Genomic DNA, 15113 nt, shown 5'->3' on the forward strand with positions numbered 1-15113 from the left:
AGTATATCTTAGGGCGTTCGAAAAAATACCTTACCCTAACAGCAGATGAGCGCGTGGCCGGTATTTGCTGGTCTTATATACTTATAAAAATTAGCGGAAAATCAATAATGATCAAAATAAAAGTTTGTGGATTTATTTTGTTATTTATAAACTCCTAAACCTTTCTGTCGATTACGATGAAATTTAAGTGAGTTGCTTTGAGTACAGCTGGGTGGGTCTAAGAGTTTGGATCTGCTAGGCGGCGCTGTGATCGAGATATTACGAATATTTATAAAGTACTTAAAAAGATACTCTGAAAAATCATTTTGATGGAAGGTCTCTATTTATATTTTATCTTTATTTATATGAATGTATTGAAAAAATGGAAGATGGCATTTTAGTTGAGATATTTATAGAAAACCGATTTATCAAAGCTAATTAATATTTTTATAAAAGCATATAAAAATACGTTCCAAGTGTGTAAACATTAGCTTGAACTAAGCTTTGGTACGCACTTATCTCAGCCCACGCGACCCGTAAAAATATCTGCTAAAATTATTGTGAAATATATTAACCCTCCAACAGCTCTTTTTAATAATCTTTTATTAGGTGTTATGTGAGCGGCTTAAAAATGCCTATTTAAACAGAAGTTAGAAGGTTAAAATCTACTAAAACAAATTCCTCATTAAATTCTATTCTACAATTTAAAGGATAGAAATTTAATTTGAAGACGTTTTATGCATGAAAATTTCGATAAATTAATTGCATTCTCGGCTAAAATGTGACAACTTTAACCACCCATGAAAGAAAATACGTCACTCTGGGCCAGCACTGGCGTAAACAAAGTTGGTCTGGGAGACATTAACTTTTATAATCATTAGCGTTTTTTCGTGTCGAGTAACCACTGTTGGGCAGTGTTATTATGCGCTTACATTAGCATTCAATTTTAAATGCTTTACTTCAAAAATTTAGCAAGAAAGTGAAAGCAAAATAAAAGTTTTCATATAGTTTTGGAATATAAGGAAAATTTTAGTTATACAAAAAAGTTGTTAGCTCCGGTAGCATCATTTGGGAGCGGTTGAATATTTACTTGCATTGAGCGTGGATTGATTCCAAATCTGCTGCAAAAGTTGACAACCCTAATGCCGTTATAAATATTTATAGCAACTGCAGAATCATCAGTTATTTGCATTTTTGTTTTTCAGATAAAGGCAGCACCAACTTTTGCAGACTTTTCGTATATAAAAATTGCAATAAAATATCCCGTTATTTTTTCAATTTCTTCGAAGCTTTCAAATAAAGAGAACTGCAATAAACATTTAATCTTAATATTTACTCGCGCTGTAATTGCAGAATTGCTTTCACCACATGCCTTTGCAACACCTAATTGCGTTATTCCAGGCGCGGAAAAAATAAATGATTACTAAAATAACATCTACGTAGGTCGCCCGCTCATTTAGGTAACAGTTGACGTTTCATCCTGCCTCTTTCTGCATTATTATCGTTTCCCCGCTCGCTCTCAACAACTGAAGGCGCAAATTGTCGTAGATTCTGTTGACTTTTTCTCACGGCCAAATGAGTAAAAATGCTTCAACTGAATCCCTTTTGTCCATTTTCTTGTCACTCGCTTTCTTTTGATACATTTACACGCTAGAAGTGATTATCAGTGCTTCAGCATCATCTGTACCAGGCAGGGCGAGCAGCACACGACGAAGCCAACAAAGTACGCTCGCTATCGTCCGCAATTGTAATGACGTCACTGATAAAGGCAAAGGACGCTGTGCTGTGACGTCATAGCTGTGCTCAATACTCGCCAAAGTTGTTAAGTATTTAAATGCAAACTTTTGAAACGGCAATCAATGACGTAGTCGCCAATTATGTTTACTATCAGTAAATGAAAAGTGAAAAAAAAAGAAAATAAAAACAGCAGTGAGTGGGGAAATACAAAATATTCATGGCGTTAGAGAGTTGGCACAGCTTGCAAAAGCTTTGAAACAGACGTTTATATATACAGGAAAAATGTACTCTCATTGCAAATTGTTTGCTCCTGCGCAAATGACGCGGCCATTAGCAGGGTTGCCAACTGGTATGTTAATAAAAATTTTGCTCATTGTAAGGAAGTTACATGAGTTAGAATAAATATAGTTAAACAACCTCGGAATGTGTTACATATATCAAGGATGGTCATAAAATGCGCCAAAATCGATTTCAAACGCAATCGTCCAGGTGTCAGTCTTTTAATCCTTTAGGGCACTGGCCGGTACATTTGTACCACAAAAATTAGAATTAGTTAATGATTTCCAAGGTTCAAAGCAACTGGAGATACCCACAAGAACCACATGAGGACTTTTGCGCAAGGATTTGACTTTGAAGCTTAACAAGGTGTAACCGGTACAAAAACTTAAGTTGAGCGATTATTGACTTCGCTGCACATTCGTTCAATTCATTTAACCACAACCCGCTGATTTTTTGTGAAAAAATCATTTTTTCAGACGTAGCCTTTCCATTTGTCTGGATGCGTCAACATGTTAAATTGCCGCAGTCGGGCTTCTAGAAATCCAAGAGCGAAAGCTGAGAAGTCTTTGAATGCAACGTGCAACACTGTTTGGGGTGCTATGTGGTCTGGAGGCGTGATTGTGCCTTTTTTTCAAAAAATCGGCTGGATATGCGTTTGCTCTTCTCTCATAGAATAAAAAATTTAAACATTTTTTTGTTTTTTTTTTTTGGAAAACAAGATTCTTGTTCAAAATTTCAACAAACGATTTGCCTAGATTGAACAAGAGAGATTTTCTGTAAAAATAAAAATGGCTACAAAAACACCATTCTCGCAAATGAACAAAATGTCGCTCTCATATTTTTTATATTTTGTTAACTTTTCGAGGTATATTTAAATGCAAAATACTATTCCAGTGAAGCATAAAAAGTGGCTCTAAAGTTATTAGTAACCAGCCACACGGTATTTTGCATTGGTTTCTTGCTGCTAATGAAAAAAAAAAAAATTGAGACGTGCATTTTCGAAAATGGCTCAAATAAAAAAAAAAATACAATACAATACAGATAATAAATATGAAATTTTCGTTTAAATATTCCAACAAAGATATTTAACTTTAAAAAATTCGATGCTTACTAACAGTGAACAAATCTCAAAATTATTAATTTTATGCTCAATATTTTTTCAGTTTACTTCTTATTATACGAATAAATCAATCATCAGAAAAATCTAAGGCAATGTTTAAAATACTTGAATCACTCGACATGAAATCTTTCTTACATACCTATTTTCATAAATGATTGTTCAATTCTGAAAAGGCGATGAAAATTTCGTGACTATTTTTGGACATCCAGTTCTTCGTTACTGAAATGTCTCGGGTTTTCCCCGACCAAGTGTTGCCGCCACTAATCTTCGAAGTTAAATCATAGTAAAGACTTACCATCAGCTAGGCCAACATACAGCGGTAAAGGCTGATGAATTAAGGCGAATGCTTACTTAATGCACGAGGTTTTCTCATTGACGTCGCGTACAAGATTTGAGAGTTGGGAAATAATTGGGAAAATTTGTTTAGCGCTCGCTTTTGAAGAGCATTGTTTTTGCCAGCAAGATTGTCATAATAAAAAATGAACAAATACGTATGCAGAAATACCTACCAGGTCTTCTTTATTGCTGTGTAAAAAATGCATGACAGTAACTCATTAGATGGAAATTTGTATCAACTTGTACTTAGGGAGGCATAGTAATTCTTTGATTTTTTGAGTTATGACATTCTTCCAACACACGGGCAATGTAATTAGTTAATCAAGTATAAATTATAAACATTTAATTTAATTTAATTTAATTTAAAAAACTTGAAGTATTTAACTTGTAAGTCAGATTTTCCCCCACATATGATTCTTCTACGGAAAAGTTCCCTTTGTCAACAAGAATTCCTCAGCCATTGGCATCCCTTTATGTTTGCTGAGAAAAGCTTCTACAGCCAATGCCGAAAAGATTAAAAGCAAACAACACTCAGCCAAAAGCAAGCAGTTGCCAGCAGAATCGGTCGCAATCCAGTCGATGGACTTTTCAACAGCAGAAGTTGTTGAGTATTTAGTTGCCAGTGGAGCGCTTGCTATCGAGGTGCGTTCGTGTGTTGCCAGTGTGCGTGTGCGTGTGTGTGTGTATGGGTGTGTGGGCCTGCATATTCGAATCCACCAAAATGCCAAGCTGTTAGACAACACTTTGGGGCTTTGGGTCATTTGTGCCACTTTGGGAATTGCAAGAGATACAAAAGTTTTGTGCCGTAGTGAATGATAAAAATTAACAAAAAACAGAAATCGGCTGTCAATAGCTAAATAAACGAAATAATAAGTAAGAAATAGTGCGTACCTATATTCTCACTTGTATATTCTGCGAATATTTTGTGTTTATAGGCGCAGTGCGAAAATAATCAAAAGTGTGAAAAAAAAAACAAAATAAGTGTGAGAAAAATAATAAATAGCAAAAAAACAAAAAAAAAAGATAAAAATGCAATGAAATTATCAAATAAAGAGAAATGTGAATAAATTGTCAATAACAAACTGAGAGTGAATATGCAAAATGTCCTTCACATTTTTGCAGCATACGTAAGGAAGGATTTTGCGCCCACGCATAAGGGGAACAACAACACCAGCAGCGCCAGTAGAAGCAGCGAGGAATTTAAAGACGTAGTTAAAACGCAAGTTTTGTGTAGGAGAAGGAATGAATGTAGCAGAGAGAGGTGTGTGGCTTGAGATAAAACTGCTTTTGAACAGAAATTTTGGCATTTGAATGGAATTCTGTTGATGGTAGATCTTCTTTAAATTCGTTTCTTTTTTCCTGTGTTTTTATATTACATTCCTATTTTTAACCAGCTTCCCATGGGAGGGGTTCTCCATTCAATTGATTTTTTATTAATTGTCATAAAAGATCTAGAAATCCAAAGTGTTGACATACGCTTTTGAAAATCACACTCGTATATGTGTATGTATGTATGTATACTTATGTTCACCTAAATAAGTCAGTATCTTTTTACAATATTCGCAATATTTTTCACATCAAATTTTTTTTTGTCAATTATTTTTTAAAAATATAGTTCATCATATAACAAAACTGTCATAAATCAAGGATATAAATTTTGTAAAGAATTCGAATTTAAGTTGTACAAAAATTTAATAATTTTTAAAAAATTTTGTTAATTAATAATATTTAATATTTTTAAATATTTTTCAAATTTTTAATAATTAACAATATTTAATATTTTTTCAAATCTTTAATAATTAACCATATTTGATATTTTTAAAAATTTTAACATAAAAATTTTAAAATTTTACAGTTTTATAGTCTATTTACTTGTAGTACAATAAAACGTAAGTTTGAGGTTACCAAAAAGTCACCTTAATTTCTGAAAATTTTTTGAGCATTTTCCATCATATAAAAAAATGTCGTTATGTGAAGAAAATGCGCAACTTCATCATGAAAAAAAAAATTATAAAAAATCAACCGAAATTTTTAGCAACTTGAAATTTGCACTTTATTGCACTAAAATTTAAAAAAATATAAAACTGCGTACCAAAAACCTATCTCGAAATTCTAAATAAAACGGGTGGAATTGTGAGAAAATGTTATGGATTTTTCTTATTTTTGCATTAAGTTCGAAATTTGAATTTGTGTGGTTTTTATTAGACAGTGAGCGATATGTACTTTTATAAAAAAAATTAACATTAAAAAATATATATAAATAAAATACAAATAGCCAAAACTGGTTGATTTGCTATCATTTGTCACGAGCGGTATTGTGTTTTTATTGGTATTTAATACCAAACTTGCGATTTACTGCCCGCACATTCGATAAGCGAACGCATGTCGAGCACCGCTTTATGCTTGTCATCTTTATAACATTCCCCAAAGTCCCATAAGCATTTGTGCGGCGACAATTTTATTTTTAGTTGCTGCGTGTATTGAAAACCCCTCCAGCGTAGCCAGAAATAGGCGCTACCGCCACCTTCGTGGGCACAAAGCCAGGTGCGGGCGATTGAAGGCGTACAACGAAATACTAACGGGGGTGTATTTGAAAGCGTTAAGTGGTTACACAGGTGGCACATATACACACATACTTACATAGTATAGTCAAGAGCCTTAGGGTTTTGTTTGTTTGCTCAGTGCTATGCGGTTACAAACCACGGAATTTGGGCAAGCAAGCATTGCAAGTGATATCCAAAAGTTTTGCGTGATTACCGTAAAAAAGGCCTTAGGGTATTAGAAAATGAAAAAAAATGCAGGACAAGTTGGAATTATGCAAATATCAACTTAAATGGCAACAATGTGAAAATGAAAATGTAAAGTATAAAATACAATCTAGCGTATCGCAAGTGAATGAAAATTTTTATGAGCATTCTATCAACGTCACAGCGAGCAAAGTACAAAAGCACAGGCATACTAAGCTTACCCATCTTTGTAGTGTGCACTTAACCTTCAGGAAATTTTAGGTCTTCTACTTCCGTTACCCGCTGCTATGCCAATAAGCTCACATGTTAATGTTACACTTGAAGGGGGGACAGTGTTGAAAAAGGAAAGAGTCCTGGCGAACAGTTCGGTGGATAAATATTTCTGTGCAATCCAAGGGAGCCAACGGCGGGAAGTGATGAGCAAGTGAGCGCAGTTTAGCAATTTAAACACCAGAAAGGAGCTGAAATTGATCTAGAAGAAGGAATTCAACTACCACCAAAAGATAAAGTAGGACTCCAAAACAATATAGTACCAAACACCAGGCAGCAATGATATCCATCGCTTGTGTTCAAAGATGAACGTCTCTTTATACTTTACACCAAACTCTACAACTTCAACTTTCAATCATTAAATCCACGGCGACCCTATTTACAATCTGGGAGGATGTGGACAACCAGTCATTTAAAAGCCGATGATACATACAGACAAGCCATTAACGACATTCGCCGGGAGCCCTTCCACATCTTCATGAACTGCCGCTCCCCGAATGTCGTCATCGAAGTCCAACCAGCACCTGTTATAGACGAAGAACTTCAGCTGCCTGGTGGGACTTTAGCTACTTTGACCCAGTTACAACTTATTAGAACTAAAATGATAACAAAAAGTAGAGAAGCACTAGCTGCCATGGCTTCATCCAGCATATGAAGGTATCCCGCATGAGAGTAACCATAATTCAAATGCTCTCTAGTCCAACTCCGTCAAAATAGCATGTTTCTGGGGCCAACGGTTTGATGAGACTGATGATGACGACTGGTGGTTTCCCCGCACTAAGTAGGGCTTGATAAACTGCTACAACATTAACAACAATTTAGCACCCGTTTAATCATAAACATCCGACGGCTGTTTAAAACTCAAACTAATGCACCAAGAAACGATGGATATCGAAATTTTAGTTGTCTGCATGCAAACACAATTTGAGGACCAAACATTGACACTTCGATCAGCTGAAGAGATATGTCGCCAAATACTGGGTGTGGTGCTTATGGTTGCGCCGCGGTACCTGCCATTTTTTACTCGTCTCACCTTTTCCAGTTTAACAACTTTTTTTTATCCCCTTCAACATCTTTTTGTCTTCATCCTCTGTAATAGAAATATATTATCACATGCACCTTGTCCACTACATCGTTTCGCAGGAAATTTAACGGAACCTAGGGTATATTGAGCTCTGAAAATCTGCAGTCGTCATAAAATACCAAGAAAGTTCGCTACTGATCTCTAATTTCTGTCCTTTCTAGCGAATCACTCGCTTATCAAAATCTGTCACTACAGATATGTACAGATTACATGATTGGAGCGTTTTATAGAATTTATCGATAATCAACTGATTGATAGCACTGCGTTACAAAAACGAACTTTTTTTCTGTCCTATGAACCAAATATACTTTTTCGGAAAGGGGAGAAAAAATAAAAATAAACGTGTATCGGCGATTTTCATGTACACGTCAGAATTTTTTTTTATGTATAAAATATAATATATAGCTCGTAGTCCGCCTGTGTTAAAAACTTTGGATCAATTTTTAACCCTTTTTCCGTGATCCAATCGCGCTGAATTTCTGCAGGCAGACTCGTGGAAATGTTTTTATTATGTAAAATTAATTGTAATCATGGGTGTTAAGCGTGGATTTCCAACCCATCAGTGCCTTTTGTGTACATGGGAAGGTCGCAAAAGAGATCAGCATTACATTGAATTTAAGTGGAAGCCGCGAACATGCCACAAAATAGGCGTAGAAAGTATAGAAAATCTACCATTAGTGCAGCCATCTCAAATCGTTTTGCCATCACTACACATTAAGCTCGGTGTCGTATCAAATTTTGTTAAAAAACTGGATCGTGAGGGCGAGGCGATTGCAAGTTTGCGCAATATTTTTCCAAAACTGAGCGGCGCAAAGATTCATGGAGGCATTTTTTTTACGAAGGCTTTTAGTAATTTTATTTTTTTAATGATGTGTATAATTTAAGGTGTTTTCAGTGGTCCGCAGATAAAAAAAATAGTTGCAAGTTTCAAGTTTTTCATCAAAATTGAATGCTATCGAACCACGTGCATGGAAAGGCACAGTTGCCGTTATTGAGCAGTTTCTTGGCAACAAACGAGCTGACAATTATAAAAATATTGTTGCAGAAATGATTTCGGCATATGGCGAAATGGGCATATTAATGTCGCTAAAGATCCATTTTTTTCACAATCATTTAAATTGTTTCCCTGGTGATTTAGGAGCTTGTAGCGATGAACATGGCGAAAGGTTCCATCAGGACATCGCGGCTATTGAAAAACGCTTTAAAGGACAAGACATTACGCATATGCTTGGCGAATACTGTTGGTCTATTTGTCGCGATACTGACACAAATGCTTACAAACGCTAAAATAAAAGCCTTAAGTTTCTTTAAAAGCATTAAAATTTTTAATGTAACAATTTTTAAATTTAATATAATTCGGGGTTTTATATCTCTATTGTAATGCGGAGTGATACCCACATCGGCATATCTCATGCAATTTTTTTTTTAATTTCGAACAGGTGGCAACCCTGTGAAGCATTGTCAGTGGCAACACCTAGGTGAAAAGTCTAGAAATATGATACACTATCTGTGTGCCCAATTTCATTCAAATCCGTTAAGCTAATCCTGAGATCGTGTGGCTATACAGATATGCATACAAGAATTGCTCGTTTAAAGTTATAAAATACAAACAAAAAAAATTGTGACGTGTACATGAAAATCGCCGATACACGTGTATTTTTATTTTGTATCCCCTTTCCGAAAAAGTATATTTGGTTCATAAGACAGAATGTGTGTAACGCGGTGTAGTTATTAGAGCTTCGCTAATAGCTAATTTGGTCAGACTGAGCAATTAGGTCATACAATTTCTCTAGTAAATATTATTATTAATATTTATATCCCCTATACAATATAGCTCCAGCTTAATTATCACACTGGCTACTAGGGCCTTCAGTGCTTCGGTAAATATTATTCACGTTTTATTGAACAATCACACATCTATTAATTTTTTTTTTTCAGTTTGGCAACTACATTTAATGCAGAGCGATTTTAGACCTTGGATTCCAGAATGCGGAAATTCTGAATACCACTTAGAAAAGGGTGTACTGCTACGAGTATCTCTACAGAGGGTACTAAATTAAACAAGGAAGTAGGTAGTAGAACTCACTCCGGGGAGAATTTACAAAACCTATGTCTAAGTGTACTAGAACAATTTGGCGTCTTGCAGACGACTTCGCTAGAAATAAGAGATAAAGAGATAACAAGGACCACATTTACTAGAGGGTTAAATGTTCCATAAAAAAGCTCACTGTTCTTTTCCATAGAACTGTTGAACATATTGGATAACATATCTTAAATGTAAGGTTCGCGTAGCTTCCTATGCCGATTTACCGTGCAAACGGCGGACACTTTGACCCCCTAAAAAAACTCATGCGTAAACTTGCAACGTAACATTCCAATCCATTGACGAAACCTTGTTATTTTGGAAAAACTTTGGTTTTGTCGTACAGTGTTATCGAAGGAAATGGAGATTGTGTATTTAGTAGTGTATGGGGATAAATAAAGGTCTTTCAAAAGACGCACCTAGATGTTGTTTTAAAATAACGCATGTAAAAATTTAGATTCTTTCAGGTTTCACTATTTCTTTTCAAAATACGACTCTTAGCAATTATATGTGAAAAATGGCATACGTATGTAATTTAAATGCCCATCATGAGCACGAAAAAACTCATCACACAGTCCATTCGTAAATGTCTGATTGTTGAGAACGTCGAGATATCGATATTGAAGGTTGTTTAGCAATACCTTGTGCTACAGAATGTCCAGATTTTGGTATGGCATTCATTTTTCTATTCTCGACAGAATCAGTTTTGTAAAATCTTTTCATCAACCTTTGAATTTTCGATGCACTCGGATGATTATTTCCGTCAAAAATGTGACGAATTTTGCGATATGTTGTTCTTAAAGGTCGACAATTTTCTTAAATAAATTTCAATAAATGTTTTATAGTGTAAATTTGTGCAATCGCTTAGCAAAATAGCAGACCATAGGCTTACGCTCGGTCATATCCCAATATCTCGCTATGACGATATACGTCTAAGCTTCTCTCTCCATTGTGAACCTGATGATCTTGGTGGTATCAGCTTCAAGATCGCTCAGAAGCACTGACATGAAAGGCTACAGAGCTTCTCTGACCAAAGGTGAGCCGGAGACTGATAAGATATCTTCTCAATCTATCAAACGTTTCGTAGTTTGGGTTACAACCGATCATTGGCGCTTGGAATTTTTTCGATAAATCTCAATATAAATTTGGATTCCTGTTTATCAGACGAAGATAACTTACTTTTTTTGGAAAAATCATGTTAATTAACTTAAAAATAGATTTTTCTTATGACTCCATACAGCATATATTTTTAGAATATTTATTGCGTTTGTGTTTCTAAAAAAATCTTCCTATTGACCTACCTTCAGTTTCGAATATCACTATACAAAGCTTTGGTCTCCTCATTTTGAGGAGTGTTATACAGTGCTGTCGATAGAGATCGGTGTTGGAAAGATTTGGTCTCGTGGGTGAATTGTTATGTTTTTTAAGAAATGAGCCGATCAATTCAATTCAATTTCTTAGTGTGCGGCTGAGTAGCAAGATTTGATTAGTTAGTCGAAGCATGGGCGGTTTCATTGTCGGCTATTCCTGGTACGCAAAGATTATATTTATAATATTTATAATATTATATATTTAAGTATGAAATATGTTCAATCCAATTAATCGGAGAACTTCGAAGTCACATACACTTGGAATAAAATTTCGGCTCATCGAAAGAATCGGTGAATGTACATATACGGTATATACCTATGAAGTGAGACTTTCAAGTCCATAGATGTCGCTAGGAGTATTTTTAAACCTTCCCAAACGTCACGTTTTTTCGTCTGTCACCTGTCAACAATATTCAGTTCGATGTTTGTTACTTTTCATACAACAATGCATTTTTGTCGCTCTTAAAAATATTGAACTACGATTTGCGGACATCGAAAACCCATTTGTGCAATGGTGCTCTCGCGGTTCAAAAGGAAGTATTTTTTGCATCGATTCGTTACGGGTGATGAAAAATGGGTGTATTTCTCCAATCCCAAGCGTAAACGATCGTATGGTCCGCCCGGCCACAAGCCAAAAACAACGGCCAAACCAAATCGCTTCGGCCGTAAGGCAATGCTGTGTGTTTTCTGGGATCAGCGTGGTATGATTTGGTACGAGGTATTAAAACCAGGTGAAACAGTTGACGGTGCACGCTACCAACGACAATTGGCCTATTTGAACAGCGCTATACACCGAAAACGCCCAGAATATGCCGATCGGCGTAACAAACTAATTTTTCTTGATGACAATGCACCGCCACATCGAACAAGAGCGACCCGGGAATTGGTGGAGACGTACGATTGGGAACCGCTGGTGCATGCGGCTTACTCACCAGACTTAGCATCTTCCGATTATCATTTGTTTGCATCGATGGGCTACGCACTTTCCGAGCAGCGCTTCAATTCTCACGAAGAAGCCAAAAAATGGCTGGATTATTGGTTTGCGGCCAAATACGGCATATTTTTTTGGCGCGGCATCCACAAATCGCCTGAGAGATGGTAAAAATGTGTCGCTAGCGATGGCTATTATTTTGAAGATTAAAGTTGTAACCAGTTTTTGTTAATAAACGTTGGAAATTGAAAAAAGTCTCATTTCATAAGTATACACCTTACAGGCACATACAGCACATCCTTTTAGTACAATCACTAGCATTTTGCTAACTAGAGAAATTCAGTTTTGATCTCTACTAAGGTGCGCCACCCTAATGCCTTAAGCACATACAATAAGAGCCATTAACTGGTATGCACATTTATACTCGCAAATATTACAATTTGACAAGCCTGGTGGCAGCTGCATTGTTTAGTTGATACTTATGTTCATAAGCGCTTATATTATATGTAAAACGAACACACACACATTCAGACACACATGCTTAAATATTAAAGAATGGATGCAACTAGACTAAAGAATGTCACATTGTCACTTTCACGCCCGTATGCGCTTATTATTATAAGATAGAAAAGCACAGCTCAACACAGCCCAGCCCAGCCCAGCCCGGCCTTTCTGGCGAAGTGAGCAAAATTGTCTGCAGGCGCTCGTTTAATGTTGGGATTTGTGTATGTGTATGTTAGCACCTCACTTGCATACAAAAATAAGCGCTACGGGCACTCAAACAAGCACATGCATACATGCATGCACGCATACATACATACATATCGCCATGCGACACACTACCACATACGTATATATTTAAGCAATCTGTTACCTTTTTAGTCACTTATTGCATTTAATTTGTTTATGGTCTTGCGACCTCATTAAATATTGATTTCCACTAAGATGCATGTATGCACTTACCAGCAGAGATAGAAATTCAAAGCTACTGGCAGGCAGGAAACACACAAACTTTCAAAAAACACACAACAAACAACCCTTAGCTGGTTTGCCCCTAACGTCGATATATGTAAATAAAAGAACACTATTTGGTTTTTGTGGTTAGCATTTGAAATATATTTGACATACTTGCATGCCAGAAAGCAGCAACTACATACAACCACTTGCCTCTCAAACTCATGCACGCCACTATTTTCCACATGCCACCGTCATATTTCAGGCTGTGCTTATGCAATTGCGTGTGTCACATGTCAAACTAAATCGGATAGTGCCAAGTAATACACGCACATTTGAAATATGGTAGGCATGTGTGTGTGTATGCAAGTAGGTACGTAAGTGGATTATAGTCATACCTCAAAAGCTTTGGCATAGGTATTCATAGTCAATAGCTGGGTACGTTCTAATTTACATATTCACAAAAAAAAAGTAATTTTGATGCTCCTGATGTGTGTCTAACAACTGCAGGCGTATTTGTATAAGTGTGCAATTATACATAACATTATAACGTATGAAGTATTTACATATGTACGTGCATATGTGAATATAAGTTTAAACTTCTGATGTGTGCTGTAAAATCGATAAATTCATACTAGTTTTGGCAAGGAGTTTTCGGATTTTAAATGTATGCAAATTTGCCTGGGTGCTTATACAAAATGTAGCTGTTAAATTGTGAGACTACCGCTTTAAAGTGTATACCTATTTTATTTTGATTTCGTTCATGCGCCCTTACTATTACCTTCGATATACAAGGTGCTACAAAATTACTCCAATTAATCTAATTTTATTGTTAAATAACTTTTTATTAAATAAAAAAAAACCCTTTGGTTGGGCACCTATTGCGGCGCGTCCCAGGTGGTGGATAGGGTACGCCACAGTTATCTTCTGTGGTTAAGTAGGTCATAGCTTTGGTAAAAGCCTACTCGCGAACCAGCCTAGTTCTCGTCAACCAACAACTATGGTAGGGGGAACAACATGCTGTGCAGTGTTACTGCACGCGTGCCGTAACTGCCATAATTGCTGGCAGTGACCCATATCCACTTCGGTGGATGGCGAGAAGCCACTCGTATTAGTAGGTCATGTCTCTGCTAATACGAATGGAATAAACATGGACTCACGGGGAGAAGGCCACTTCCTTATATCAAAGGCTACCAATCCAAGGTGGAACAGCACACGCCGAGGGATGCATGGCTTAGGGTGAGCTAAGTCGCTAGTATGCGGACTCTGGGGCACCTGTCGCACCCCAGTTTCAATTCGACTTACCACGGCATAGGGCTCTGGCGTGGCGAACCCCATTATTTCCCTACTAATATCCTCAGGTTACGACTGCTGACTCGTCAGCTGAGTGACCGCACCGCAAAATAATGAATAAAACAACAAACAAAAAACAAACAACACAACAAAAACAACAAATTCCTTCCCGACGCGGAAGCCCTCTTCGCTCCACCAAACTCATGGCGGGGTCAAAAACCACCCCTTCGGTGGCGAAAGTGCTCATTAAGAGCAAAACCATCAAAGAGACACCACCGCATTCTCTTGTGGCTTCTACTTCCCCCAAAGCCGGCTCGGCTACGGAGAATCAATCAATCACCAAAGCTGTTTTGCCAGAAACTGGGGAAACAACTCGGACAGAAGTTTCCAAAAAACCTGTCCCTCCTCATCTCCGTCGATATAGAGATCGAAGACGCGCCACTTTCCTTATGGAAAAGCTCGGCAAAACCCCTGAGGAGGAGCTGTCGGACCAACAAAATTCAACTCTCGATTGGGCCCGGGAACTCCTTCGGAAGTATGAGGCGTCCAAAGCAAAACCGAGTGCAGCTAAGCGGCAGCGGTCTTCAGAGGATCCTCCCAGTTCCAACGACCCCAAGAAGCATAAAACTTCCTCTGAGGTCAAATTACGCAAGTTCTGCGAAGTTGCCAGAGAGAGTCTGGTCATGGCGGTGGTGGATAAGAGCCAACCTGACGGTTCCATCTCTCCATCAAACTGGAAGATTGTGGAGAGAAAACTTCAGTTGGGCTACCTGGACGTTCTGAAGCAGAACCCAGGACCCCCTCCTTTCTGCTCTGACGCGGGATGGTTCCAGGCAAGGGTCAAGTTGATCGCGTGCTCGGATCACCGCTCTGTCAGCCTGTACGGCAAGGCCCTCGACCGACTTGGCGAGGTATGGCCCGGGGCGAATC

General features: G+C 37.3%; 1 protein-coding gene across 13 annotated transcripts in view; it reads left to right on the forward strand.

Annotated features, from left to right (window-relative positions):
* LOC129239612 (protein retinal degeneration B) overlaps positions 1–15113 on the forward strand; it is a 64425-nt gene that overhangs the window by 16025 nt on the left and 33287 nt on the right. Inside the window, exon 1 of one of the 13 annotated variants that reach the window (XM_054875244.1) lies at positions 4077–4093. The exons of the other annotated variants lie outside the window; for them this stretch is intronic. The gene's annotated coding sequence lies outside the window, so the exon portion shown is untranslated. Of the gene's footprint in view, positions 1–4076; positions 4094–15113 lie in introns of those variants that run through there. 13 annotated transcript variants of the gene reach the window in all.

Source organism: Anastrepha obliqua, chromosome 2 (assembly GCF_027943255.1).
Source record: "Anastrepha obliqua isolate idAnaObli1 chromosome 2, idAnaObli1_1.0, whole genome shotgun sequence".
NCBI lineage: Eukaryota > Metazoa > Arthropoda > Insecta > Diptera > Tephritidae > Anastrepha > Anastrepha obliqua.